This window comes from Bos mutus, chromosome 26, assembly GCF_027580195.1.
Source record: "Bos mutus isolate GX-2022 chromosome 26, NWIPB_WYAK_1.1, whole genome shotgun sequence".
NCBI lineage: Eukaryota > Metazoa > Chordata > Mammalia > Artiodactyla > Bovidae > Bos > Bos mutus.
In genome coordinates this window covers 28,648,332-28,674,855 of record NC_091642.1, presented here as the reverse complement: position 1 = coordinate 28,674,855, position 26,524 = coordinate 28,648,332, and the positions used below count along the sequence as shown (strand labels likewise).

Genomic DNA, 26,524 nt, shown 5'->3' with positions numbered 1-26,524 from the left:
AACATCTATTTCTGCTTTATTGACTATGCCAAAGCCTTTGACTGTATGGATCACAGTAAACTATGGAAAATTCTTCAAGAGATGGGAATACCAGACCACCTGACCTGCCTCTTGAGAAACCTATATGCAGGTCAGGAAGCAACAGTTAGAACCGGACGTGGAACAACAGACTGGTTCCAAATAGGAAAAGGAGTATGTCAAGGCTGTATATTGTCACCCTGCTTATTTAACTTCTACGCAGAGTACATCATGAGAAACGCTGGACTGGAAGAAGCACAAGCTGGAATCAAGATTGCCGGGAGAAATATCAATAACCTCAGATATGCAGATGACACCACCCTTATGGCAGAAAATGAAGAGGAACTACAAAGCCTCTTGATGAAAGTGAAAGAGGAGAGTGAAAAAGTTGGCTTAAAGCTCAGCATTCAGAAAACTAAGATCATGGCATCTGGTCCCATCACTTCATGGCAGATAGATGGGGAAACAGTGGAAACAGTGTCAGACTTTATTATTTTGGGCTCCAAAATCACTGCAGATGGTGATTGCAGCCATGAAATTAAAAGACGCTTACTCCTTGGAAGAAAAGTTATGACCAACCTAGACTGCATATTCAAAAGCAGAGACATTACTTTGCCAACAAAGGTCCGTCTAGTCAAGGCGATGGTTTTTCCAGTGGTCATATGTGGATGTGAAAGTTGGACTGTGAGGAAAGCTGAGCGCCGAAGAATTGATGCTTTTGAACTGTGGTGTTGGAGAAGACTCTTGAGAGTCCCTTGGACTGCAAGGAGATCCAACCAGTCCATTCTGAAGGAGATCAGCCCTGGGATTTCTTTGGAAGGAATGATGCTCAAGCTGAAACTCCAGTACTTTGGCCACCTCATGCGAAGAGTTGACTCATTGGAAAAGCCTCTGATGCTGGGAGGGATTGGGGGCAGGAGGAGAAGGGGACGACAGAGGATGAGATGGCTGGATGGCATCGCCGACTCGATGGACGTGAGTCTGGGTGAACTCCGGGAGTTGGTGATGGACAGGGAGGCCGGGCGTGGTGCAGTTCATGGGGTCGCAAAGAGTCGGACATGACTGAGCAACTGAACTGAACTGAAGAATAAGAGAAGAGATTCAGTCTTAAAGTCTGGTGGAAATCCAGGCCTAGAGATGGTTCTGTTTCTTAGGATAAGAAATTGCCAAGCTTAGGCAAATTATAAGCATAAAACTTTAACTGAGGCAGGACTGGAAAAATGAGCCCCTTGGTTCTATTTGATCCTTAAGTGAAATTTCACTCCCACTACAAAACTACTACTCTGTTTGCTTGAAAAAAGTTTTTAAACTATCTTAACTATTTTTTCCAAGTCCAAAGCACTAAGCCAGCAGAATAGATGTACAGACCTGCCAGCTGTGGGGAATATGTTGCTAAGTAGCTGTGACAGAGCCTTGGTAAGACACAGTCCTATAGAGCTGATACTAGGCTTTTGCTCCCAGAACAAATTGGGAAATAAGGATATGGGAAGTCGTCTTTTATATATGTTTTATTTTCATGCTTAATTTAAAAGCCTAATAAACCTGAGCTGACTTTCAAAGAGTTATTGCTATACTGGCAAAGAATCACATTGTAAATATTAGTTGAGGGAAGATTTATAGAAAGCACCAGAAGAAAGTAGAATGACTCTTCTAGATAGATTCTAATAAGTCTTTTCCACCAGTATAGCTTATTCATCTCTTTTTGACCATCCTTCCCTATCCCTGTTTGTTTATATATTTTCCCACCAAGACCAAACAGAAGCAAGATGGAAGGAAATGAATTGCAAAATTCTTTTGGGCAGAGAATTTGAATTTTTTCAGACTTTAGTTAAATAACTCTTTTGAAGTAAACCCTGTTCTCCTAAGAACCCGCAAATTTTATTAAGTAGTCTCTTACCAAGTGTCATAGAACTCATGCCTTTATGTATTTTTCCTCCTCTCAGGTGTCAAAAGTTATTAGGACAAATATTTTATCATTTTGAAATTGATGCAGATACCTGGAATGAGAGAGTTGGAACCTGTAGTTTTTAGAATCCATACTATATCTTGACCAGTAAAGACTTTGCCCTTACCAATGCCAAGGGAATATTCTAGACTGGAAGGCAGATAGATTCCATACCTGAGTATTGATTCTGTTCTTTTTTTTTTTTTAATAGAAAATTAAAGCTATTGACCAAAATTAAATTGAATTTATCTCTGTATTTTATTTATAGATCCAGCCACACAATTTAGCATCATATTATATAATAGCATCTATTATATTTTTAAGAAAATGTTTCTCTCTTTAGCAAGAACATGTGTACCTTGTAGACAGGGGCTGTGCCTTCTACATCTTTCAAAGGTTAATAAATACTACCTTGTGTATTTAGTAGGTATTTAGTTTGGCAGGGCTTTATTGGCTGTATTCAGTACAAGTGGCAATAATATTAGTGTGTGTCATACATCATCTCATTTAATCTTTCCAGGAATATTTCAACATAATATTATCCTCATTTTATGGAAGAGGAAACTTAGGTTCTAAAAAGTGAAGAACTTGTAGAAGTTCACATACTTAGTAAGTGGCAGAACTTGAATTTTAATCCTAGGCCTATTTCCTTAATGATAGCTCCTGCTCTTTATTCTGTATCATGTTGCTTAAAAGCTTTGGAATCATTGCTAGAAATCTTGACAAACTGTTCTCTGCTTCTGTTTTAAGTATGAAACTCATTTATTCTTTGGTACCAGAAGAGCCCTTCATGTTTAACTCAGGATTATGGCATGCTCCTCTGAGAGTCTAAGCTAATAGGGGGCAGTATAGCATAGTGGTTAACAGTATGAGTTCTAGAGCCACACAGACCTGGGTTTGAATATTGGCTTCACATTGGTGACCTTCAGCAGGTTACTTAACTTCCTTGAGCCCCAGCTGCCTTACCTATAAAAATGAGACAGCATGGAATGGTACTCAGCAATTAGAAGGAATTAACTATTGATACACACAAGAACTTGGGTGGATCTCAAAGCCATTATGCTGAGTAAATGATTCCAGTCATATGATATTCTAGAAAAGGCAAAACTACAGAGACAGGGAACAGGTTATGATTGTCAAGTTTAGAAGTAGGGAGATGGTGCGACTATTAATATAAGGAAGGATGGTAGAGGGAGTATTTGAGGTGGTGAAAGTGTTCTGTGTCCTCATTGTCATGTTGATTATATGACTCTGTAAATATTAAGACACATAGGACAGTACACCAAAAAAAAAGTATTTACTGAGTGTTAATTTTAAAAAATAAATGTAAAAATGGGATAGTAATGAAACTTTTCTCATACAGTTATTGTGAAAATTAAAAATAAGATAACACATGTTTATCACTGTATGTGGTATGTAGTACACAATGAATAAATGGTTGTTGTTTTATCATTAAAATATAATATTTAATATAGTGACATTCATTGAAAGGAAAATGGAATAAGCTTTCACATCATCTGCATGGGTACAGTCAGTCAGTAAACAATGAGAAAAATTAGCAAGAGGGATTATGTGAGTCAAATGTGAGTCAGATGGATTATGTGTTTTCACGTGATTTGAGATCTTCTGGAAGGTAGGGGAAGGTTAGGCTTCTTTTCTGGCTGCCTGAACAGTTCCCTTGATCTTACTCTTCAACAAGATGGCTTTGGTCTCAGAGGCCACAGCTCCTTTAACTCCTCAGATTAGATCTGAAATTTTGATTTGAGCAAACTGGATCAAAGAAGAAGCTGAAAGTGATTCTCACACTTGGAAGATAGTAACTGGTCTGTATAACAGCTGTGGCTTCCAGAGCCATTTACTCCTGCCAGCCAGTCTCTGATTAGACAGTGACAGCAGCAGGGCAAACATTATTCAAGAGCTAAAAAAAGTTAAGGTCAAAGTGGCATTGTGGTTGTACTAAGCAGTGAAACGGGGTCTAAAGTGAAACCTTGACCTTTCTGTCATGTAGGTTAATTGTCTTGTACAAGAGTTCAAAACCTGAATCAAAACAACTTGAAGTGATAGTGAAAAGGAATCCAATCTTAAAAATACCTGCTGTACTATTAATAGTTACTTTACAGTCTTAATAGCTCTTACTGGTCTGTGAATTATATTTCTCTTAGCTAATACTGGAATTTAGGAAGCAGGGGGAAAAAAGGAATGTTTGGGGTTGTTGGTACAGGGCTTTGGGTTAGGAGTGGTTTGTTTTTTCCTAATTTCTTTATAGTGATGACAAATTTCAAGCAAAGCTCTGTCATTCAGTTTGCTTCTTTCATAGCTTATTTTACTGTATGTTGTTATTGTTGTTCAGTCACTTGTTGTCTGTGTCCAACTCTTTGTGACACCATGGAATACAGCATGTATTCCAGGCTTCCTTGTCCTTTACTATCTCTCAGTTTGTTCAAACTCATGTCCATTGTGTCGACGATGTCATCCAGCCTTCTTATCCTGTCACCCACTTCTCCTGCTGTCAGGATCTTCTCACTATCAGGATCTTTTCCAGTGAGTCACTTTTTCACATCAGGTGGCCAGAGTATTGGAGCTTCAGCTTTATCAGTCCTTCCAATGAATATTCAGGGTTGATTTATTTCCTTTAGGATTGACTGGTTTGATCTCCTTGAAGTCCAAAGAACTCTCAAGAGTCTTCTCCAACACCGCAGTTCGAAAGCATTAATTCTTTGGTGCTCAGCCTTCTTTATGGTCCAACTCTAACATCTGTTCATGACTACTGGAAAAACCATAGCTTTGATTATATGGACCTTTGTTGGCAAAGTGATGTCTCTGCTTTTTAATATGCTGTCTAGGTTTGTCATGGCTTTCCTTCCAATGAGCAAGTGTCTTTTAATTTCACAGCTGCAGTCACCATCAGCAGTGATTTTGGAGCTCAAGAAAATCTGTCACTGTTTCCACTTTTTTCCCCATTTGTCATGAAGTGATGGGTCTGGATGCCATGGTCTTAGTTTTTTGAATACTGAGTTTTAAGCCAGCTTTTTCACTCCCCTCTTTCACTGTCAAGAGGCTCTTTAATTCCTCTTCACTTTCTGCCTTTAGAGTGGTATCATCTGGATATCTTAGGTTGTTGCCATTTCTCCTGGCAATCTTGATTCCAGCTTCTGATTCATCCAGTCTGGCATTTCACATTATGTACTCTGCATATAAGTTAAATAAGCAGGGTAGCAATAAACCGCCTTGACGAACTCCTTTCCCAGTTTTGAACCAGTCCATTGTTCCACGTCTGGTTTTAATTGTTGCTTCTTGTCGCACTTACAGGATTCTCAAGAGACAGGTAAGGCAGTCTAGTATTTCCATCTCTTTAAGAATTTTCCACAGTTTGTTATGATCCATACAGACAAAGGTTTTAGCATAGTCAACGAAGGAGAAGTAAATGTTTTTCTGGAATTCCCTTGCTTTCTGTTGGCAATTTGATCTCTGGTTCCTCTGCCTTTTGGAAATCCAGCTTATATATCTGGACGTTCTGTGTGGCTAAATCATTGATTGGGTTTCCCAGGTGGCTAAGTGGTAGAGAATACGCTTGCCAAGTAAAAGACACAAGTTCTATCCCTGGGCTAGGAATATCCCTTGGAGAAGGAAGCAGCAACCCACTCCAATATTCTTGCCTGGGAAATCCCATAGACAGAGGAGCCTGGCAAGCTACAGTCCATGAGATTGCACAAGAGTTGTATGTGACTTAGCGACTAAACAGCAAGTCATTGATTTCTACAAGAAACATTACTCTCTTCTATCCTGTGAGGAGACAATGTCAAGGTGAATAGCCTTTTGTTTTGCTTTGGTTTTGGTTTTTAGTTCTCTGGTAGATATGCTGAGTAGGTGGTTGGGACAAAGGTATATAAAATACAAAAGGATCATCTTTTTCAAAAATCATATTTTATTACACAACTCAGAATATATTAAAAAACATTGACTTGTACACATTAAAGGGATGAATTTATATGACATGAATTATATCTCAATAAAGCTTTTACCTAAAAAATGCCATATCAAAAAAAATCATGATATGTGACCTTTTAATGGAAAGAGTTTGACTAAGAACTTTTCAAAATGGAGCTCTTGGCACTAAGGGATGGTCCTGAGATCCTTTCAAAATGATGGATTATGGAATATTAAATGACTTTTCCAGAGAGTTCTTAGAATTCATGTACTAAGCAAATAACCATTCAGATAGTCATGACATAAACATTGGTAATTTTGGAAAGGAAAAGTTTAGGGAGCATCATTTATTCTAAAATAGTGATTCTCAACCAGGCAGTTTTGCCTTCCAGGGGAAATCGGGCAATATCTTGAGGCATTTTGTGTTGTCAGTGCTAAAGAGGGAGGAGTTCTACTAGTATCTGGTGGGTAGATGCTCCAGACATCCTACCATGAGCAGAACAGCCTTCTACAACAGAGAATCATCTAGCCTAAACTGTTAGTATTGAGGTTGAGAAACCCTGGTGTAGAGATTACACACCTGTGTTTTCTTAGAGTTTTATAGTTTTAGTTTTTACATTTAGGTCTTTGATCCATTCTTTGTATATGGTGTGAGGTAGGGGTCCAACTTCATTTTTTTATATATGGATATCTAGTTGTCCCAGCGTCATTTATTAAAAAGACTAGTCTTTACCCACTGAATTGTGTTGGCATCCTTGTCAAAATCAACAGACCATACAAATCTGTGGAGATAGTGAAAAGATCAGGGGTTGCCAAGAGTTAGGGAGGAGGGAACACAGGTGAAACAGGTGGAACACAGACCATTTTTAGGGCAGTGAAAACTGCTCTGTATAATACTATAATGGTGGATACATGTCATTATACATTTTTCATAACCCATTGAAGGTACAACACCAAGTGTGAACCCTAATGAGAATATATACATGTATATGTATGACCAAGTTCCTTCACTGTTCACCTGGAACTAGCACAACATTGTTAATCGGCGATACCCCAGTTCACAATAAGCAATTTAAAAAAATAAAATTAAAAAAATGCCTTCTAGTACAGGAAAAAAAAAAGTGAACCCTAATGTAAAATATGGACTTTGGGTGATAATGATGTGTCATTGCAGTTTCATTGTAACAAATGTACCACTCTGGTGGGGGATGTTGATTGTTGGGTAGGCTGTGAATAAGTGGGGCAGAGGATATATAGAAACTCTCAACTTCTTTCTCAGTTTTGCTGCAAACCTAAAACTGCCCCCCCCAAAATAAAGTCTAACTTTAAAAAAATCAATTGACAATAAACAACCCTGGTAAAAATGAATGATATCTGTACAGATTTCTCCTAGAAAAGGCTTACATAGCTTCCCTGAGATCTTAGGTAATCTTGATGACTATATTGCTTCAGAATAACTTAGGGTGTTTCAGTATGGACACTACTATACCTGAGTGGGGACAAACACCATTGTTATGGTGTCTCTAAGCCTCCTCCTGTCATATATTAAGGCAGCTTATATTATGCAGCCTCAGGGTTTTCCCCAGGCTAAGCTGTGGCATTAAAATTGTAGAGGACCCTAATGATCATTTAGTCCAACACTCTACTAAGCTCTCTGAATTCTGTCAGTAATATGTTGTTATTGTTTATGATACTTCTTAATATGCAGGGTGAATACCCTTTCAGGACCTAACTTTTTCCAAAATTATCTTAGCTATTCTTATCTGAGTACTTTATATACATTTTTTGTTTTTGTATTTTTGTATGTATTCAGTTGCTCAGTTGTGTCTGACTCTGCGACTCCATGGACTGCAGCACACCAGGCTTCCCTGTCCTTCACCATCTCCCGGAGCTTACTCAAACTCATGTTCATTGAGTCAGTGATGCCATCCAACTGTCTCATCCTCTGTCATCCCCTTCTCCTGCCTTCAGTCTTTCTGAGCATCAGGGTCTTTTCTAATAAGTCAGTCTTTGCATCAGGTGGCCAAAGTATTGGAGCTTCAGCTTCAGCATCAGTCCCTCCAATGAATATTCAGGACTGATTTCCTTTAGGATTGACTGGTTTGATTTCCTTGCAGTCCAAGGGACTCTCAAGAGTCTTCTCCAATATCACAATTCAAAAGCATCAATTCTTCAGCACTCAGCCTTCTTTATGGTCCAACTCTCACATTCATACATGACCACTGGAAAAGGTCCATCTATGGACCTGCTGACATAGATGGACCTTTGTCATATGGACCATATGGACCGTATGTCATATGGACCATAGATGGTCCATAGATGGACCTTTGCCAGCAAAGTAACGTCTCTGCTTTTTAATATGCTGTCTAGGTTGGTCATAGCTTTTCTAAGGAGCTTCCAAGGAGCAAGCGTTTTTTAATTTGATGGCTGCAGTTACCATCTGCAGTGATTTTGGAGCCCAAGAAAATAAAGTCTGTCACTGTTTCTGTTGTTTCCCCATCTATTTGTCATGAAATGATGCAACTGGATGCCATGATCTTAGTTTTCTGAATGTTGAGTTTAAGCCAGCTTTTTCACTCTCCTCTTTCGCTTTCATCAAGAGGCTCTTTAGTTCCTTTTTGCTTTCTGCCATAAGGGTGGTGTCATCAGCATAGCTGAGGTTATTGATATTTATATATATTATTTCATTTAATTCTCAAGCTGAGCCAATGTGGTTTTTCAAGTCTCCATTTTATGGTTATGGAAACTGAGGCTTAGAGAAGTTTGCTATGGTTACACCAGAATTGAAACTTGATTCTTGGTCCTTTTTATTCCAAAGCTACTATCTTTAAATGTAATGAGGTCTCCATCTTCATGTAAAATTGAGTTCTAATAGGAATAATAACTATAAAAATGTATTCAAACAGAAAAATGGTACATGAGACTTAAGTTTAAGCCAGTATATACTTATGGGGAAATCTAAACTATATTTAAGATTCATTGACCTTTTGTAGTCTATCTTCTGACCCAGAAGGGGAATGTAGACTGCTCTCTGAATACACTGGCTTCTTATTTGCTCTATAGCCAAAAAGGTCCTTACAATGGTGGGCCTCATCCTGCAGGATTTTAAAGACAAAAATATAGCATGTCAATACCTTAAATACCATTTGTGGTTCCATTTTCATATATATATGAAAAAAATTTAGAGAAAGTAAAATGAAGAAGGGACTTCTAAGTTTTGGAATATTAGAATTCAGGAACATAATCTTCAAATTAGAATTAAGTATAAGAAAAAGTTCTACCTTGTGTGGCTATTAGTAAATTTGTAAGTTTTATATAAGAAGTTTATTCAAAAAGGATTGAGATCAGACATTCTGATCTGGGGTCTTGGAATGGAATTTAGGACATTAATAGAACTCCTGAAAATATATGCAGACTTGTATATATGCACACATGTGCATGACACGCACACACACACATTTCTGGGGAGAAGATTCATATCTCATTGGAATCTCAAAGGGAGTTCAGTTCAGTTCAGTTGCTCAGTCATGTCCAGCTCTTTGCGACCCCATGAATCACAGCACGCCAGGCCTCCCTGTCCATCACCAACTCCCGGAGTTCACCCAAACTCATGTGTATCGAGTTGGTGATGCCATCCAGCCATCTCATCCTCTGTTGTCCCCTTCTCCTCCTGCCCCCAATCCCTCCCAGCATCAGGGTCTTTTCCAGTGAGTCAGCTCTTCGCATGAGGTGGCCAAAGTATTGGAGTTTCAGCCTCAGCATCAGTCCTTCCAGTGAACACCCACAAACCTCCATAAACTTGGGCATTATAACTTTAACTTTTTGTGCTTCATTTTCTTTCACCTGTAAAATGATGGAATGCTCCTCTGATCCCTTAACACTGACTCTGGTGTTAAAACTTCCTTTTCTCTATAAGTTTGCATTCTTGGTTCCACGTGCCTGAGGAAGTGTCACCTTGGTGAAATAGTATTAAGAGGTACCACTTCTAATTCTGGACAATATTTCTCTCTCAGCTGTAGAAGTTGATGTCCTTTCAACTGTGTTTCTCTCCTGAAGAGTCATTTCAATATATTTTTATTGAATGTCTTCTGTATACCAGACACTTTAGGGTGCTTTGTGCGATACAAAAATAACCAAGTTTTATGAGTATCACGTACTGTCCTTGACAATGAAAGTATTACTTGTGTCCAACTCTTTGTGACCTCATGGACTGTAGCCCACCAGGCTCCTCTCTCCATGGAATTCTCCAGGCAAGAATACTAGAGTGAGAGCCGTTCCCTTCTCCAGAGGATCTTCCTGACCTAGGGATCAAACCCAGGTTTCCTGCATTGCAAGCAGATTCTTTCCCTCTTGAGCCATCAGGGAAGCCCAAGTAAAGAGTAATAGACCTTTCCTGCCAGAAAGATGGAGGTAGGACAATCCAAGGTTTGGAAAAAGCAAGGAATCCATTGGGAGAGAAGGATGTTAGGTAGGTTGGATTCATGTTATGGAGGGCCTTAACTGCCAACTGAGGAAGGCCATTAGGTGGTGAAAAGAACTTAACTGGCAGTCTGAATACTTGAGATATAGACTGGGCTTTGTCATAATTTTGTGTGTGATCTTGGGTGAGTTAATCTCTGTTGACTTCACTTTCATTACACATGTATACACACACATAATGGGATAGAAAATGGGCTGGTTGAGTGCTTATTTCCTTACAGCTCTAAAATCCTATGCTTCTTCTTAATTCAGTTAGAAGTGGGAAATTATCGAAGGTTTCTGAGTACAGGAGTTTTTTCATCAGCAGAATTACTGCTGTTCTGTTGCTTGGATACTCCTATTTATTAATGCTGCCTCTTCACCCTAACGTGATTGCTCTAGTGGGACTGTCACTTTAGATAATTCTTGATGTAGTCAAGGAGTTGGCCATCATTGTCATTATTAAGTTATATTATCAAGAACATAGAAACTACCAGGTGTCTGTTTTTGAATCAGGTCTAAAGCTAGTCTTATTTCCTCATGTTATCAGTCACTGACCTGAGAGTTGGATCATGTGTCCTGAGGGTGGGCAGCAGGTAAGTGCTGACATTTTGATGGGCACATCATATTTCAGGGATCTATGAGAAGGCCTGTAATGACCATGGAAAGCCAGCCAATGATCTCCTTGCCATGGACAAATGGGAGAAGTTACTAAGTTTAGCTGACATTAAGCTGTAAATTATTTGAAAGGTGGAAAAGGATTCTATTCAGAGGCTATCTAGAATTTCCGTTTACTAATCAGGTCTGTGTGCTGTAGGGGCTTCCATCCCAGGAAAAATATTGCTTTCTGGTTCCTCTTTCCCCACACTTTGTCCCTGTTATATTGGAAGATGATTTGCAGCTCTTATTGGGACCTGGCACTTTAGTGCTTCCTGCTATTCTTAGATTCCAGGGGCCTCAGGATGATAAAATCAGAGGTTGGAACCACTCGCTAAAAATTGGAATATGAGTTTCGTTGCAGTTGAGTTTTCTCCAGAGAATGAGAGACATGTATGAAATACAGTAAATTGATTTTTGAAAGGAATATTTCTAGCGATATTTACAAATCACCAAAACTAGCAAATAAAAAAGTCTCTATAAGAACTTGTATAAATCAATAAGAAGAAGGCAGATTTTGCAACAGAAAAATGGGCTAAAGACTTGAACAGACACTTCACAAAAGAGTATATCTGAATAGTCAGTAAACATAAGAATAGATATTCAACTTCATTAGTCATTAGAGAAATTCAGAGGCACTGTGGACTACTACTACACATAGAGCAGAACAACTGAAATGAGTTGATATACCCATACTCTGTTGAGCCAACAGTTTTATTTCTAGAAGTATATGCTGTGCTGTGCTAAGTCGTTTCTGTCATGTCAGACTCTTTGCAACCCCATGGACTGTAGTCTACCAGGCTCCTCTGTCCGTGGGAATCTCCAGGCAAGAAAACTGGAGTGGGTTGCTATTTCCTCCTTCAGGGGATCTTCCCAACCCAGGGATTGAACCCATGTCTCTTACATCTCCTGCATTGGCAGAGAGATTCTTTACCATTAGTGCCACCTGGGAAGCCCCATTTCTAGAGGTTTCAGTTCAGTTCAATTGCTTAATTGTGTCTGACTCTTTGCTACTCCATGGACTGCAGCACACCAGGCTTCCCTGTCCATCACCAACTCCCAGAGCTTGCTCAAACTCATGTCCATTGAGTCAGTGATGCCATTCAGCCATCTCATCCTCTGTTGTCCTCTTCTCCTCCTGCCTTCTAGAGCTATACCCAATAGAAATTCATACATGTGTTCACCAAAAGATGTGTACAAGAATACTTATAGCAGCACTATTCATAGAAGACAAAAAAGAGGGGAAAGCTACCCAGATGTCCATAATAAACAAAATGGATGAGTGATATATGTGTGGTATAGTCTTACAAAGAAATATTATACAGCAAGGAGAATTAGTGAACTACAACATACAGCAACACAGATGAATTTTTCCAATGTAATATTGAGCAAAAGAAGCCAAACACAAAGGATTTCATACTACACAATACCATTTATATATTAAAAGCTTTTACTTTGGTTTGCAGAGCAAACCAGATTTTGTTTGGTTGCAGAGCAGTCAGTGGTATTAGAAGTCAAGATAATGGCTACCTTTGGAATCATTGTGAATGGAAGAAGTGATGATAGTGGCTTCTGGGTCCTGATTATGTTCATCTGGGTGCTGGTTACTTAGGTAATTAAGTTTGTGAAAATTCATTGAGCTGTGTACTTAATGATGTTATGTACTTTAATTGAAAAGTTTTCTTAAAGGGGGAGGGAGGGCTTAAGTTTGTAGATGCTGAGCTGTTAGCCAGTCTCACTTACTAGCTAAATAATTAACTGTTACAAATTACTTAAAGCAGAATTCAAACTTTTGTCTCAGAAAAGTTATTAATTATGATGAATCTTGGATCTTTAGAGCCATTTTTAAATAGTTGAGATAGTAAGTATTAAATTTATGGATGCTATTTTGGTCATCAATACTAATAAGAAGGTCTTTGGGGAAATATGACTAAAATGAAATGGCAAGAAGAGGTCTACTCTTATAATACTGATTTTTGGTCAGTATTATATGGAACACTCCTTGGAAGAAAAGCTGTGACAAACCGAGACAGTGTATTAAAAAGCAGGGACATTACTTTGCCAACAAAGATCTGTATAATCAAAGCTATGGTTTTTCCAGTAGTCGTATATGGATGTGAGAGTTGAACCATAAAAAAGACTGAGTGCTGAATACCCAAACTGCAGTATTGGAGAAGAGTCTTGAGAGTCCCTTGGACTGCAAGGAGATCAAACCAGTCAATCCTAAAGGAAATCAACCCTGAATATTCGTTGGAGGGACTGATGCTGAAGCTGAAGCTCCAATACTTTGGCCAGTGATGTGAAGAACTGACTCATTAGAAAAGACCCTGATGCTGGGAAAGATTGAAGGCAGGAGGAGAAGGGGACGACAGAGGATGAGATGGTTGGATGGCATCGCCAACTCAATGGACATGAGTTGGAGCAATCTCCGGCAGATGGTGAAGAATAGGAAAGCCTACCGTGCTACAGTCATGGGCTCGCAAAAAGTCAGACACAACTGAGCAACTGAACAACAAGAACAATTATATGGAACACAGAATACATTGTGTTCTGTTGACCCTTATAATACTAATTTTTTCCCTCTGTCAGCGTCAGGCTCCAGAAGTTGTTTAGTGTGAAGCTTGCTTTTTCTCTCTGGGCAGCTCAGTTTATGACTTTTCTTACTTTTGGCTCAATATCTTTGTTTGTAAATATGATACTTGCTTATTTATCTTCCAAGACTGGTAAGATATCTTGTCCACTGTATTTGTTCAGATTAGGCTGCCTTTTTTTTTTTTTTTTGAGGATTTTTGGTCTTCTAGTTATGATTTTGTGTGTGTGTGTGTGTCTGGAACTCTATTCATTATTAATTGTGGAATGAAAGGCAAGGTATATTTTGTTCTCCTGAATTTTCTCCCTATTCTAGATCTGCTGTCATCAGGCTTTAGTCAGAAGCTAATATAGTGATGCTCAATTAGTCCTAGAAATTGCCTTCAATTCTAGTTTCAATTTATTCTGAGTTTCTGTGTTTTCAAAAAATCTCATTTTATGATTCTTGGTTTACATTGCATAATTTAAGAGAATATGGCCACCTGTATTTTAAATATATGTAGCTTCATCTTTTCTATTGGGCTTAAAGAGCTGTGTTGGATATCGTGAAACTGGAAGTAGGTTGTGTGGATAGGTGTGGGATTTAAGTGGATTAGTAGTTGGTAGAAGTGATGAATTGGAAAAGTGGTAGGGCACATGTGTTTCTCACTCAGGTCTGGTCTGTTCTTACTATTTGTTGTCAGAGTAAAAAGTGTCAGTAGCTCAGAAAGGCAGAAGCATCTTGACAGAGTTGAAAAAGTTATACTGATATTCTATTGACCAAGAGGAAGTTATATTTTCAAACTTGCACCCTGAGATGAAATCGAAATCGTGTATCTGCCCTGCTTATTCTTCTTAGCCTTGATTTGGTTTTCAAATCTTTTCTATTAAATATGATATATGTTATATTAGCATTGAATCTGCTGTGCCTGTATTGGTTGATATTTCTATTAATCAGTATTAGATTTCTGGTCTCTGTTAGGTACCTCATTTTTACTTTTGGTATTCCCTAGAATAGAGGCATGCCTGCATGTTTGTACTTTTATGATTATAAGCACTAGAGTGTTTTTTTTTTTTCTGGGACTGTTAGAAAATATTGCAGTGGTATTAACCTAGAAGAGATTTTGGGATTTTCAGATTTTTAGGTAAGTATGAGGGCTTGGTCAGCCTGTGGCTTCTACACCAAGACTATTCTTTAGCAGCCCCAAGCCACAGAGGTTTGTGTGGGGTTGAGGAAGGGATTGATTTTCTGTTTATTAGAGGTGACAAGAGCAGTGGGGCAGTGGCAAAGAGGCCATGTTGCTCTTGCTAAATATACATCCCTGACAGTTGGATAATAGGTTCCAGGAAGTTCAGTGGAAAATTAAAACAAAGCAACATTTATAGCTGATTGAACTTGAAAAGCCATTTTGGTGCTGAATGGCAAATATGTAGACTTCAGCATTCCTGGAGCCTGATGCATCCCGCTGGATGGCCCTATTCCTGTGTACATGATGGCCTGGGGACTCAGCATTGTGCAGGGCATTCTCCTTTAGAGAGTGTTTTGAGGAAAGAAAGCTTCCTGGTGCTTACAGAAGTCCCTTTCCCATAGACTTAGGTAACACAGATTCCTTATGTCTTGGGAGCATCTTTCCTCTGATAATTTGAGGACTTACTTATTAGAAGGACAGGAATGTCTGGCAAGAGACAGAGCAGCTCTTAAGTCCTATAAATACTCCTAATCATTCTGTATTGGAGCTGAAGCTGTAAGCAGATTGTTGTGGTATATACACCCCATCTTAGCATGGTCCTGCTTTTGATTAGTGTCCCTAGTTGTCCTGAGGCCACTGACTTGAGCCTTAATTTGAGCTGACTTGGCTATGAAGAAAAGGTTTCGGACTCCATGTGCTGGGTAGTTAATTTTTTTTAGAACCAGGAGAGGGGCTTTAGTCAAGAGATTGGAAGGTGAAGAAATGGTACAGGGAATATAGGTGGAGAGAGAATTGAGCCTTTTGCAACTATCAAGAAAAGTTGCTGTACCCATCTTTTTCTCCAAGATTATCTCATGCTTCCCTTCCTTTGTATCTCTCTTGTGGAGAACAAAGCTTTAATGTCTGATGAAAGCTTTTGAGTTTTGGTTTAGTAAGAATGATGAGAAAGTCCCTGTCACTTAACTTGATCAATCCCTTCAGAACTTCATGCTAATGAAGCTGTCAGGAAAACATGAACTGTGGATATGGGCATAATTTTATTTGGTTCCCACTCAGGTGAACTGCCTTTGTTGGCTGTAGAACCAGTCATTCCTGCACCCTGTGTATTTCCTCAAAGTTGAACTCCAGTGAAACGGAGAATTTATAGGTTCCCTAGCTTATCAGAGCATTTTCCCAACAAATAAAGAGTTTTCTTCCTTTCCACCTTAACTAGAAAACAGAGACCTACCTTAACAGTTCTCTAAGCTCCTCCTTTACTGAATGAAGCTTGAGTGGGCTCCATTTTAGACATATCTCCTATAAGAATGGTGGAATGTTAACAAACTTAGAAAATAATTAAATCTCTCTCTGTCCCCATTCTGCTGTGGGTTTGAGGCATAATGCACTTAATGGGTCTCTTCCCTTCCCAGTTGCAGCCATATCAGCTCTATGCTTATGTTGCTTAGCAAACATTTATAAACTTTGGATAACCTGGCACCAGGCCTTCAGTTCTCTTTTATTTTAATGCTTTTGAAGTTTCGCTTTTAGTTCAGTAACCTTTGTTGGTGCCTAACTATTATAGTTAGCAATCTCATCCATTGCAGGGGAATCTTGGCAGCTGATCCACTGTTGTCTGTGCAGTTTCAAGGGTCTTTGGTTGCAGTAAACCCATACTTTGAGTGTTCCCAAACTGTGAAACTGTGATGCTACAAGGTGGAAACAGCTGTTTCAGTTTGGTTTCTCCTACAGAAAGAATTCTGCTCATGAAATTTGGCTCCAGGTGTTTTCCTCAAGTGCCTGTAGAGTCAGTCACTGAAGAAGAAATTGGTTTCCAGTGAATTGAGTTTAATTTTGCCCTGTTGCTTTCTCTGTCTGCATCTCACATTGGCACCATTAGTTTGCTTTCTAAGCCACTGAAAGCAAGGATTTGCCTGTCCTATAGAGATCTGAGACTTGGCTAGGCTCATCTTTGTGGTCTCCTGGTGGTGAAATTAGGGCCAAGGCACAAGGAAATGCTGGTTCCTGTAGTGTCTTGTGGACAGTGAGTGTTCACTTTGACAGGACAAGGAAAAATAGTTCTGAATATGCACTCCAGAGTCCCGTGCAAGGGTAGCAATACTGTGAATGCTAATAAAGAATAATTGTGCTGCTGGGCAGATGGAACATTTCATGACTTGAAAGCAGGCTCCTTGTATTGTGGGGGCCAGGTTATGTTCCCAACTTCAGGGAGGTGACACTACATGTTCTTCTGCGTATACCCAAGACCAGACTGCAGTTAGTACTATTCCTTTCCTGAAATAAGAATGTGATTTACGAGGTGTGGGCCCTTACATGAAAGAAAACAAAACCGGCTGCTGTGTGGGCCTGTAAAATTCTTGTGCCATCTCGATGGTATAGGTTACAGGAGGAGAAGATGGAGAGGGCTAGCTGGCCCTGCTTTGCTGGGGCACAGCTGCCCCAAATACTTGTGATATTGTGGGTTATTTATGAGCTCGTCTGGGCTGGGATTCACTACCCCACACCCTGGTAGGTGAAGATTTGCAGGCAGAATGTAGAAGCCCTCATTAATCTTCCTGGTCTTGTTGGGGATTTCTTGCCGGCCGGAGCTCCTGTTGGACGACAGACTGGCCTTCCCACTGAATTGCAATGACTCAGATTAATATTAATCCCTTTAATGCTGCAGTTCATGATATAGTCATTAGGTGACTTGGAACTAATCCTGTCCACCTAACTACTGTGATTTATTAAATACACATGGAGATCTAGCCTGAATACAGCCAGGCAGAATCAGCAGCAAATAAATACCTCTGTGTATCTGTATTAATGCTGGTTGATTGGGACACAATTGCAGGCTGGGCTGGGGAGGAATGGGAGTAAAAGAAGGCTGAGCTCTCTAATCAACAGCACTTGCCCATCCCTAGCCTTTAATTTAAGTGACAGAAATTCTGCAAACTCTAGATGCAGGCCCAAACTAAGGAGGAAAAAGTCCCTTAAACATATCAATTATTTTATTGACTTTCTTCCTGTACTTTTTCTCCTTTAAGTTTTAAGAGTAATTATTCAGATAAAGCTTAACTGTGCCTTAACTTGCTTAGATTCTTTGAGTTCTTCATTATTAGACACCCTGGGCAGGGCATAGGGCACAGTGATCTATCTTCTCTCCTGGCCTCAGGGTTTACATTTTTCTTTTTGAAAGGGGCAAGGATGTGGAGCAGCAATACCTGCCAGATAACAGTTCTTCTTTTATATCCTTGCCCAACTTAGAAGCATAATTTCTTCTGTAAATAATTTTAAGTTTATCATTTTCCATTCTCAAACCTCCTTTTCTTTCCCCTTTTGCTCTTTTAGCAAAGATGGCATTAATATGAAAAACATCTACCTTGCTGGCTTCGTTTAATCAGGCAAGTCTGACATTTGTGAAACCTCTCATTAACATTTTCCCCAAAGAGCACAAAATGGCCTCTCTCCCATCTCCCTTCCCAATACAGCCACCTCAGAGTTTAACTGCTTTCCATCTCCATTGGCAGGCTGTTCTCAGAAATGTTACTTCTCTGAACTCTCACTCTTGGCCAACAGCCACTGGTCACATATGGAGGGACCTTCTGTTCAGGTGCTGCCCTATTCCTTATAAACCTTACTTTTCACCAATTTTTCCTGGAAATGACAAGAAATCTTTTATAGGAAAATTGGGATATGGATTTCGTTAGTATGTCCCTGTGACCTTTTTAAACTGAAAAGCATTGATTGAGCACTACTATCTTCATGAACCCTCTTTGCCTTCCAGGAGCTTACAGACTATAATTAGCTATTCCATAATGGTACTTCACATGGTAAAGAATCTGCCTGCAATGCAGGAGACCTGGATTTGTTCTCTGAGTCAAGTCCAAGGTCCGCTGGAAAAGGGAATGGCTACCCACTCCAGTATTCTTGCCTGGAGAATTCCACAGACAGAGGAGCCTGGCAGGCTGTGGTCCATAGCGTCGCAAAGAGTCAGACACAACTGAAGCTACTAACATGTTTCACCTTTCCTTTTTTTTCCCCCACAAGCCAGAATATGCTCTATATACTAAAGCAACAGCATTCTAGAAGTACCAAGAAGGGATAGATTAATTCTGGGAGCAAGAAATTAAAGGTAGTTATTTTTGCTGAAATCGAGAAAGTGAGTAATGATAGAGCCAGGCCTGAACTCTTGGGAAGATCTTGGTTTTGTTACTGCCATCAAAGTGGAGACCTCTGTGTGTGTGTGTATCTATGTGTTAGTCACTCAGTCATGTGAGAAGCCCTCAGATCTGTGTACCCTGAACCAATGGATAAGAACTGACCCAGAATAGGCATCTTAATACATCATGGTAGTAATGGTGCTTCCTACTTTTATTGCAAGGTGAGCAGTGGTAATTCTCTTTATTGCTTGTATTCAGTTTTCTTTGCTATTCTTTTTATCCACTTGATTTCAGTGTGACATACTAATTCATATCCAAATGAGGACAATAGTCTCTTGTCAGTTACCTCTGTGTTTAGATCATACTGTTGAGAGGCTCTTTGTTCTTTGACTATAGTTTAAGTTAGGACATGACCTGCTTAGAGAAAGCAAGAGAATCCAGAAAAAGAGAAAACAAGGGAATTCCAGAAAACATCTAATTCTCCTTCATTGATTATCCTAAAGCCTTTGACTTTGTGGATCACAACAAACTGTGGAAAACTCTTAAAGAGGTGGGAATACCTGACCACCTTATCTGAGAAACCTGTATGTGGATCTAGAAATAACAGTTAGAACCTTACATGGAACAACAACTGGTTCAAAATTGGGAAAGGAGTATGACAAGGCTGTATATTGTCACCCTGTTTATTTAAATTATATACAGAGCACATCATGCGAAATGCTGGGCTGAATGAATCACAAGCTGGAATCAAAATTGCTGGGAGAATTATCAGCAACTTCAGATATGCAGATGATACCACTCTAATGGCAGAAAGTGAAGCGGAACTAAAGAGCCCCTTGATGAGGTTGAAAGAGAAGAGTGAGAAAGCTGGCTTACAACTCAGCATTCAAAAACTAAGATCATGGCATCTGGTCCCATCACTTCATGGGAAATAGAAGGGGAAAAAATGGAAGCAGTGACAAATTTTCTTTTCTTGGGCTCCAGAACCACTGTGGATGGTGACTGCAGCTGTAAAATTAAGACAGTTGCTCCTTGGAAGGAAAGCTATTGACAAACCTAGACAGCATGAAAGTGAAAGTTGTTCAGTTGTGTCCGACTCTTTGTGACCCTAGAATGGGTAGCCTGTCCCTTCACCAGCAGATCTTCCAGACCCAGGAATTGAACTGGGGTCTTCTGCATTGCAGGCAGATTCTTTACCAACTGGGCTATCCTAGACAACATATTAAAAAGCAGAGACATCATTTTGCCATCAAAGGTCCATATAGTCAAAGCTGTGGTTTTTCCAGTATTCTTGTATGGATGTGAGAATTGGACCATAAAGAAGGTTAAGCACCGAAGAATTGATGCTTTCAGACTTTGGTGCTAGAGAAGATTCTTGAGAGTCCCATGGACTGCAAGGAGATCAAACCAGTAAATACTAAATGAATTTAGTCAGCCCTGAATATTCATTGGAGGGTCTGATGCTGAAGCTTCAGTACTTTGGCCACCTGATGCAAAGAGCTGAGTCATTGGAAGGGTCCTGATGCTGAGAAAGATTGAAGGGGAAAGGAAAAGAGGGCAGCAGAGGGTAAGATGGTTAAGGTAGCATCACCAACTCGATGGAGATGAATTTGAGCAAACTCAAAGATAGGGAGATAGTGAAGGACAGGGAAGCCTGGCGTGCTGTAGTCCCTGGGGTCACAAAGAGTCAGACATGACTGAACAACACAACTTTTTTTTAAAAATAGATTTTAAACATTTGAACCACTATCTGTTGACTTCCTACTCCTAGATGTAGAAATATAGCACTTCTGCAGTGCTACTTGATACCTATTTTCCTTCCCTCCATCCTCCCAATATATAATAGTTCTCTTTCCAGTTGGCTAAATCAATATTCAGTCTTTACCTTATTAAGATCTTAAGTACTATTTACTATAAGTCAGATATTACTCCCTTTTGAAAAATATACTTAATTTTCTATGTTAGTGTTACTATTTCTTCTCAAGCTCTACAATACAGTTTTTAACTCTGAATATTGTTTTCCCACATGATCAAACTCCATTCTTGTCTCTTCCATTTTTATCTTGTACTCCATTTTTCTCTCTGCTTGGAGAATCTTTATCAGTGCCTGCTAGCCTCTTCTTCCATTCTGCATCGGTTGCTGTCTAGGCATGAGGTACAGCTGTCATCCTGAAACTTCCCTTCACTTTTCTCGGGACTCCTTTTTCCTGGATTCCATGTCCATTTCCTTTTTGTTTTACTCTCTCAATTTGGGTTGAAAATCCTCCAAAGGCTCCTAGGAAAAGACACCTGCTATATAAGTTATTTTAGACTGTATATCTGAAACTATTTGTATTCTGCACTGCTCTTGAGTGAAGATTTGACAGGATATAGAATCCTAGTTTGGAAATTATTTTCTTTCAGAATGTGGTGGCTTTGCTTCTTTGTCTCTTCATTTCCAGTGTTGCTCTTGAGTAGTCTGATACCACGGATTCTCAGTCCTTTGTGTTTGAACTGGAAGTTTTTTTGCAATCTCTTTGTTTCAGTATTCTAAAACACGTGATGTAAACACTTGATGCCCCTTTCTAGTCATTGTGCTACGTTCTTAGTGAGGGTCCTTCTGATCTAGGAAAATCATTATTATTTGATTGGGAGATGATCTTATGTTAGTTCTTCAATGATTTCCTCCTCATCCATTTTATTTTCTTCTTTTTTCTCACCCTCCACCTGATGCTTCCATTTCAGAACTTGTTTCTCACTGGTGCTTCCCTCTGAAGGACCCTGGTATTCAGCCTTTTCAGCTCTACTTCCGTTTCCTTTTCTTCTGCTAAGCATATGTTGATGAATCTTATAACTACTTTTCCTTCATCTCAGGTCACTTTATTTCACCTGTTAATATGTTTCAGTTTTTACATTTAACTCTTGAACACTTTTAGCACTTATGTGAGCCCTAATGTCTTTCTCTTCTACTACATAGGAAAGGATTGCATTGCATTGTTCACCACTATATTTCTATTATCCATCCCAGTAACTGCTACACAGTTGGTGCTCATAAATATTTGTTGAGTGAATTATTATTCACAAACAAAGAAGGTAATTATTATCTTCTTTTAATCACATAGAATTTATTTTGTCAAGTGAAATGAAGCGGGAATATAACTTTTACTCCCTAATAATTAACCATGTGTTACAGCACCATTTATTGAATTTTCTTTTATCATATATTACATATTATTCTACTTGTTCTTCTGCTAGTATTATACGTGCTTATTTGTTATAGTTTTGTAACTCATTTTAAAATGATACTACTACAAACTTTCATTCAGTTCAGTTCAGTCGCTCAGTTGTGTCCGACTCTTTGCAACCCTATGAATCGCAGCACGCCAGGCCTCCCTGTCCATCACCAACTCCCGGAGTTCACTCAGACTCATGTCCGTCGAGTCGGTGATGCCATCCAACTATCTCATCCTCTGTCATCCCCTTTTCCTCCTGCCTCCAATCCCTCCCAGCATCAGTTTTTAAAAAAAATATTCTGGCTATCATTATCTGGTTATTCTTGCACATGAAGTACAGGGTCACTTACTCAAGTTCTTTTAAAAATTCCAATTGGGATTTTGATTTTAAAATGTCAATTAATATGAGGAGACTTTACATCTTTATAATATATGTTTGCCTCCCTGTCCTGAAACATGTTTTTGCTTCTGCATTTATTCAAGACTTCGTTTGTAACTCTAGTAAAATTTGTAGGTTCTTCTTTCCCCCATTTATGTACCATAAATTTCTTGTTTATTCTAAGATTTTTTTTTAAATCTTCAATTGCTAATGGAATGAGATTCCCCCCCAATATAAATTCTTTTTAACTAAAATTGGGTCGATTTTCCTTGTTTATGCAATAGAGTTTATGTTATATGCCCAGGACAAAAGAATACTAGCTTCATTTTTAACAAAAGCTAGCTGTTTCAGTTATCTGTTGCTACCTAACAAACCACTCGAAAAGTTCATGGCTTAAAGCACAACCATTTTATTATATCTCACAATTCCATGGGTTGACTAGGGCTCAGCTGGGCAGTTCTTCTAATGCTTTCATTTAGGATCTTTCTTGAAGTTGCATTCAGCTATGACTGTGGCTTAGATGTCTGGTGCCATGTGGCTTCTTTTGATGTGATGCTTCAGTCTCCAGGGCTTTCCCTCATGACCTCTCATAGAGTAGCTTAGAATTTGTACATGGCAGTTCAGATTGCCAAAATGAAAGAAATAGAAGCTTCAAAGCCTTTTTAGTGCCTGGGCACTGAAGTCCCAGATTGTCCCTTCCCCTGCATTATATCTGTCAACGCAGTCACAGACCAGATTCAAGGGGAACCTCTTGATGGGAGGAAGCCATGTGAGGGGTGGCATTGTATGGGACTGTCTTTGGAGATTATCATAATGGCATTACCTGTCCTTACCTTTCTTTTATACCAAGTAGCTACTAGCTACCCTAGGCTCTTAAATTCCCACAAGCTTCTTTCATCCAGTCAGCTTCCAGTACCAAATAACTAGACTCATTGTTATTTGGGACTGGAAATTAGAATCTGTTTGAAGAGGGTAGCAGAGAGGAAAAAATTTTTTCCACCTTCCCACTTGCTCTCCTGGGTGAGGCATAAGTCTCATGGACAGAAATTCAGCGTTCACTTGAGCATGAAATTCCAGACAAGGGGACAGGTGTACACTGGCCTTGTTCTTCTGAATTCTGCCTACTCTCCAGAAAGAACAGCCTCCCCTCTTTTCCTCCCCAGCAGAAGTCTAACCACTTTCTTCATTGTAGCTTATCATAAGAGCTCCCTCCTATGCTGGTCCAAGCAGAAATGAGAAAGTGTCATTCCTTTTCTCTTTTCACACGTAATTCTTCCTACCCTGGGTGTACTAACCTCTAGCTTAAATATGCACTAAGCAAAGATGTATAGTCTTCCTCCCTTCCTCCCTCTCAGCTTAGTCTGAAGGAAGGCAGCAGGTGATAGAATGAATAAAGAATGGGGCTGGGGTGATGGGGAAGGAATCTTTTCTCACACAGTATGGATGTTGCTCAACAGAACGGGTGTGAAATTTAGTCAGAGCCACAGCATGTGTTTCAATTTTCCAGGGAATTTCCTCTTCCTAACAGTAGGTTTAACCCTTTCTTCTGTATAGTGCCAAGAGCTACATGACATGTGTGAAATAAGTTATTTACAAGAAGGCAAAAATGCTAGGGCCCTTTGGAGATATAGGATCTCCAACTTATTTCCTGCCAAATGGTTGTGGAGAAAAGTGTAACTTTTAGAGCTGAATAGACCTGGGTTCAAATCCCGTCTCTACCATTGGGTTGTCTTGGAAGTTTGTTGTTGTTGTTCAGTAACTCAGTCATGTCCAACTCTTTGTGATCCCATGAACTGCAGCACGCCAGGCTTCCTTGTCCTTCACCATCTTCCAGAGCTTGCTCAAACTCATGTCCATTGAGTCAGTGATGCCATCCAACCATCTCGTCCTCTGTCATTCCCTTCTCCTCCTGCCTTCAGTCTTTGCCAGCATCAGGGTCTTGACAGTTACTCGACCTATTTGAACCTCCATTTTTCATCTGTAAAATGGGGATTAAAAACTTGTTTTACCAGGGTTCTCCTAAGGATTAAACAAAATGATACATGCAAGGAGTCTAGTACAATGCATACCTAGCACATAATAGGCACTCAATACATGTTTGTTTTCTTCTCCAGTCTTCCCACTGGATTTTGAGGATACCTACTCTTCTTTTATAGACTTCCCTGGTGGCTCAGACAGTAAAGAATCCGCCTGAAAGGTGGGAGACCTGGGTTGGGAAGATTCCTGAGGAGGGCATGGCCACCCACTCCAGTATTCTTGCCTGGAGAATCCCCATGGACAGAAGCCTGGCGGGCTACAGCCCATGGGGTCGCAAAGAGTTGGACCCGACTGAGAGACTCAGCACAGCACTCTTCTCTTATGCTGCACCACCTTGGGTTTGCCATGTAAGCAGCTTCTTATATTCCTAAGCTGTAAGCTATTTTCTTTGAATCTAACTCTGTGTGTTAGAGGAGTGAAATCATTTCACATGAAATGCAGACTCTTTCTGGTTGGGGAGGGGGGTGGCTCTCATTAAACTAAAGGATGAATCTATAACAATGCTGAGAAGGATTACAAGGCTTGCCTTCCCCATCTGATCCTGGAGGTCATATGAACTAATAAGAGTATTAAAATAATACAGTGGTAGAGCTAAGGTGAAGCAAAAATGTCATTCAGGCCCATTTTATTGAGAAGGAACTGTGGCTTAGAGGTCATGTTTTATATAAGGTCTCATGACAGAGTGGTGACGGCTCTAGAACTAGAGCTCTGACTTGCTTGTCTATTACTATGGTTATAATATATTTTTTAAGACTATGTGTTTTTTTTGGCCACACCACTCAGCCTGTGGAATATCAGTTCTTCAACCAGGAATTAAACCTGTGCCCTCTGCGGTGGAAGTGCAGACTCTTAACCACTAGACCACCAAGTCCCTGAATTTTAAGTAGTGAGGGCCTAACTTTTTCTTTGTGAACTTCTAAATTGAACCCTGATTATACTTTTATCAATGGAGAAGTAAACACTGGAAGACAAGTAAACACTGGAAGACATTTCAGTGACACTCCTTTGGGGAACCATAGGCCTCACTAAGGGTATATCAGTTACAACTTGAAAATCTCTTCTTTCCCCAAAGGTTGCCCAAGGGGCACTGAGGTGGCAGTTCAGCTCGCTGTTGAGCCTCTGCTCCCAGAATGGTGATGAGAAGCAAATCTGCTTCTTCTCTTCTATGTCTTCATTCTCCTAAATAATCCCAATAGGAGAGGCTGATCCCAAGCACCCCTAGTTCTCTCTTCTTTTTTTTTTTAGTTGAAATACAATTAGCATACAGTGAAGTACACTGACCTTTGGTGTTCAGTTGATAATTTTTTGAGAGTTGTAGACATTCATTAACCATCTTAAAAAAAAGATATATAACATTTTCATCACACCAGTTTCCTCTGCCGCCTTTAAGTTAACCCACACGCGCATACACAAAACCACTTTCTATATTCTATTACCAAGGCAATGGCACCCCACTCCAGTACTCTTGCCTGGAAAATCCCATGGACGGAGGCTGGGATCCCTGGTAGGCTGCAGTCCTTGGGGTCGCTAAGAGTCAGACACGACTGAGCAACTTCACTTTCACTTTTCACTTTCATGCATTGGAGAAGGAAATGGCAACCCACTCCAGTGTTCTTGCCTGGAGAATCCCAGGGACAGGGGAGCCTGGTGGGCTGCCATCTCTGGGGTCACACAGAGTCGGACACGACTGAAGCAACTTAGCAGCAGCAGCATACCTTAGTTTTGATTTTGAATTTCCTGTAAATGGAATCACATAAGATATTCTCTTTTGTATCTAGCTTCTTTTCACTTAGAATGTTTTTGGAATTCATCCATGTTGTTGCATATATCACTAGTTTTTTTTTTTTAGTTTTGATTCATTCTGTTTACTGAGTACTATGCAGTTGTATGGGTAAACCATAAGAGAATTTACTTATTTTCTTATTGAAGGATATTTGGAGTGTTTCTAGTGTTTGTCCTTCATGAATAGGTTGCTATGAACGTTCTTATACAAG

General features: G+C 39.7%; 1 protein-coding gene across 7 annotated transcripts in view; it reads left to right on the top strand.

Annotated features, from left to right (window-relative positions):
* The window catches only part of GBF1 (golgi brefeldin A resistant guanine nucleotide exchange factor 1), a 123,839-nt gene that overhangs the window by 47,660 nt on the left and 49,655 nt on the right, over positions 1-26,524 (top strand). The window contains exon 2 of one of the 7 annotated variants that reach the window (XM_070363802.1): positions 24,650-24,877. The exons of the other annotated variants lie outside the window; for them this stretch is intronic. The gene's annotated coding sequence lies outside the window, so the exon portion shown is untranslated. The remainder of the gene's footprint in view (positions 1-24,649; positions 24,878-26,524) is intronic. 7 annotated transcript variants of the gene reach the window in all.